Consider the following 4,734-nt stretch of genomic DNA (forward strand, 5'->3'; position numbering starts at 1 on the left):
AAGATTAAACATACTTTTACCAAATCCTTGGGCTACGTGCACTAACAACAAGTCTAATATTAATCTTCAAAAGCACTTTGTTAACAAATTGAACTCTGCAACTTTGCCGCCCATTTTGTTTATGAATTTTGAATGATGGAGGGCCCTAAACCTCCAGATCCACCTTCTTGTTCGGACCTGCAACTAGTGCTTGCGGTGAGTAGAGATGTTGACTAGTTGTTTGGTGGTGGGTCCATGGTGTTTGATGGGTTGGGGTATGTCAAGCCAGCTTTGGAGGATGGATGGTCGAGTGTGGACATCTCTGAGCAGGTGGGAGGAAGTTCTATCAGTTGTCAGCATGGAGATGCCCAAAACTTGGATGTGGGTTCTCTGTCGGGATGGAAGAATGCGCTCGTGGGTTCCAAGATGTCCAGCCCCATCATGGAGAATCCCACGGTAACACGTGGAGAAGATGGTCCTATGATTGCACTCCCTGATGGCATGATAGATAATGTGACTTCTGGCTTCAAACTTTGTGTTGTTGGCAGATTTGTTGCTTTTCGCCCTTCTATCAAGATGGTAAGGAAATGGGTGGACCATAAGTGGAAGGTCAAAGGAACTATAAGTGTTTCTGCCATGCCAAGTGGTCTTTTTGTTTCAGATTCACCATGGAAGAAGATCTCATGGTGGTTCTATCTGGGACTTGGTATTTTGGGAAGCATTGTGTAGCCTTGACTAGATGGCATCCGGGCTTTGATGTTGGTTTGGAGCTAAACAAACTTGCCCCAGTTTGGGTAAGATTACTTGGCCTCCCTCTGGAATTTTGGGATGAAAGGATATTAAGATGGGTGGGGAACTCTATTGGTCATTTTGTTACTACTGACAAAGTGACAATGCAAAAATCGAGACTTGTCTATGCTAGATTCTGTGTGAATGTAGCACTGAACAGAACACTACCTACTGTGGTCACTTTAAAAACTAAATGGAGTGAGAGATTTCAGCCCATAGAATATGAGAATGCTAGCTTGTTTTGCCAAAGATGTGGGCAATTCGGTCACCTTATTGTAGATTGTAAAGCTAAAATGCAAAAAGATAAACAGAAGGAGTGCTCCCCAAGGATAGTTATGGAGAACATTGGGGAACCTTCTGTACAGACTGAGAAGACAGTAACGAATCCTCCTTTGGCGTTGCCCATTACGACCCCACGGCAGGAGATGAGTCTTAGGGGTAAGGAGACTAAGGAAGATGAGAAGGCTTAGGAGGAATACCCTTTCAAAAGAGACTTGGAGGAACTTTTGGGCTCACCTTTGGTGAGGTCTTTGGCAGAAGAGTGTTTGGAAGATGGAGAAATAGAAGGAACCAACACTATACAAGATTTGACAACAATCTAGTCTGGGGGGAGCATGCTTGGAACCCCTTCTAAGGGGAAAGGGATAACCCCCGATTTCATGGGCTCCCCAACAATAGGGGGGGGGGACCATAAGCATAAGGAAGGTGATATAAGGGAGTTAGTTTGCTCCCCTCCGAGGATAGTAAAGGCCTCATAGGCTAAGATAGTGGTGAGAGTAATGGCAAGCATTGATAATATGGATAAGGAGATGAGCCCCTCTTCACCTCAGGAGCATAATGAGGAATGGGAAGTGCAAAAGAAGAAGAAAAGGGGAGGGAGAAAACCATATATTGGAGTTTCAGGAACAGCAAGAAGACCATCAAGCAGAGTTACCAGGACAAAGCAAACTGCTAGAGATATAGCCAGTGGTAAACAACTTACACTGGAGATATTTACAAAAGGTGAGAAATGAAATTCCTTTCATGGATTATAAGGGGATTGAATAATCCCCAGAAGTAGTATGCTCTCAAGAAATTAATATCTCAAGAAAAAATAGACTGTGTGTTAATTCAAGAGACAAAAATGTCTAGCTCAAATTTTGATAAAATTGCTAGCTATATCTGGCCAAGGGCGGGGTATATACATAGGGATTCAGATGGAGCTTCGAGGGGAATTGCTACCATATGGAATCTAAAATCATTGAAGGGCTATGAGATCTGGAAGGAAAAAAACTTTATAATTACTCATTTCCAATCGAATAGTCACAGCTGGAAACTAATTAATAGCTATGCTCCTAATAGCATATTAGGGAGGAAGGAAATGTATGAAAATTTGGTAAGGATATCTAAAACTATGTTGGAGGAGAAATGGATGTGTATGGGTGATTTCAATACCCCTCTTTACCATTCGAAGAAGAGGGGAGGCAATAGAGAATGTCAGGAGAGCTTGCAAGATCTAAGTGATTTTACGGGGAAGCTAGACTTCATGGATGTGGAGTTGAGGGGTAACCCATACACCTGGACTAATAATAGGAAAGGAGAAGATCTCATTCAGGTTAGGCTGGACAGATTATTACTGTCAGGGAATTGGAATAGCATGGGCAACTCCTACTTGGAAAATCTCAACAGAACGGTGTCTGACCACTCACCCATTTTATTCCATTGGGAGGGTGGCTATAAAGGGGGAAATAAACCTTTCAGATATGAAATAATGTGGGAATCACATCCAGAATTCAAAGATAAGATTCAGGAGTGGTGGAATATAAGAATAGAGGGTACTGCAATGTACAGACTTACCCAAAAACTAGATAATATTTGAAGAAATGTCAGAGCTTGGGCTAAAAGTTCATTTGAGGATCTGTTTAAAGGTAAAGGAGAAGTAGAGGAAAAGCTAAAAAAAATCCAAGGGGCTATTGCAGAAGGGAATAATTCGGAGGAGAATATTTCAGAAGAGGAAAAACGTAGGAGGTGGAAAGAGATCCTGCAAAAGGAGAAATTTTTTTGGAAACAAAGATCTAGAATCCAATGGCTAGAGGAAGGGGATAAAAATACTACCTTCTTTCACAGATCTGCTTCTAACCACAAAAGAAGAAACACTATCTCAAAACTAAGTGACGAAGGAGGAAGGGTATTGAAAAAGTAGAAGGAAATGGGGAAACTTGTGGTTGATCACTTCAATAAGGTTCTTAAGGAAGATAACTTTGCTGGGAGCTAGGTGATCAGGAGAAGTCTAATTAATTCAATCCCAAGGAGTATAAGAGAAGAGGAAAATGATTGGATCCTTGGTAAGATCTTAGAAGAGGAAGTGAAAAAGGTAGTGTTCTCAATGAAATCTTTTAAGGCCCCAGGCCCTGATGGTTTCCCACCTGCTTTCTTTCAGCATTTCTGGGAGGTGATCAAATCAGAAGTTATTTGGGTGACTAGGGATTTTTTCAGAACTGGCAAAATACTACGAAGCATAAATAAGACCTTTATTGCACTAGTTCCTAAAAATTCCAATCCTCTGAATTTGAATGATTTTAGACCTATAAGTCTATGTAATATTATTTACAAGGTCTTTGCCAAGGTTTTAGTGAACAGATTAAAGCCTTTCTTGGAAAAAATTATTCCAGTAGTCCTCAAAAGGGGTTTGTGCCAAGAAGGTAGATCCTTGATGCGCCTATTTCAACCCATGAGGTTATCCATTCAATGGAAAAGAGCAAGCAACCTAGAATGGCATTCAAGTTAGACATTTCCAAAGCTTATGATAAGGTCAAGTGGGACTTCATTCAAGATGTACTAGAAAGAATTGGATTTAACAATAGGATTATAAACCTGATCATGTTGATGGTGAGCTCAGTGTAGTACTTTGTCCTACTAAATGGGTCCCCATGGGGTAACATAATGGCAGGAAAAGGCTTAAGATAGGGCGACCCCCTCTCACCTTACCTTTTTATCATGGTTGCTCAAGCCTTGGGAAGGTCATTCTATAAATTAGCTGATTCGAGCTGCATTAAAGGTGTGAAACTAGCCACTAATGCAGAAGCTGAGGTTATTCAGCAATTTGTGTATGACACCTTCCTATTTGGGGAATCTTCAATCATGGAGGCTGAAGCCTGGAAAATTATTTTACATAATTATGAAGAAAGCTCAGGGCAACAGGTGAACTACCATAAAAGAAAGATTTATTTCTTTAACACTGATCCTTCACTTCAAAGAAGGATTAGGAAAATCTTGGATTGCCAATCCGCTTGCCTCCCAAACACTTATTTAGACCTCCCCCTCACTACCAAGGAGGTGTCTAATGAATTTTGGAATTTGATAGTGGAGAGAATTCAAAAGAAGCTTGTAGGGTGGAAAGGGAAGATATTAAGCAATGCTGGAAAAATTTAACTGATTATTGCTACCCTTCAGGGAATCCCTATTTATTTCTTATCCATATTTAAGATTAATCTTAATATGGCTGAGAAAATTGAGAGAATTCAAAGGAATTTCCTGTGGTCAGGGACTGAAAAGAAAAATAAATTGAATTTGGTCAATTGGGAGGAGGTGTGTAAACCAAAAGCTAAGGGGGGGCTTGGGATTAGAAGAATGAAAGACCTTAATAAAGCTCTCCTTACAAAAATTGGATGGAGATTGGCAGAAGGAAATACAGGGTGGGGAAATATTATGAAAGCTAAATATTTGTCTAATACCTCCTTTTGGTGGAACTTGTATAATAATGACCTCCCGAGTGGTTCAAAGATTTGGCAGAACATTATTAGAAATAGAGGACTGTTAAGAGAAGGATTGAGGTGGATTATGGGCAATGGCTTCAATATAAAGTTTTTGGAAGACAGGTGGATGGAGGGGAAACCGCTAGCTTTAAGTAAATATAGTGGTTTAAAGGAACTCCTTAAGGAGGACATAGGGGTTAGAGTGGGAGACTACATTGATCAGGGGAGGAGA

Source organism: Cupressus sempervirens, chromosome 7 (assembly GCF_028749045.1).
Source record: "Cupressus sempervirens isolate cs-2001-9-10 chromosome 7, ASM2874904v1, whole genome shotgun sequence".
Taxonomy (NCBI): domain Eukaryota; kingdom Viridiplantae; phylum Streptophyta; class Pinopsida; order Cupressales; family Cupressaceae; genus Cupressus; species Cupressus sempervirens.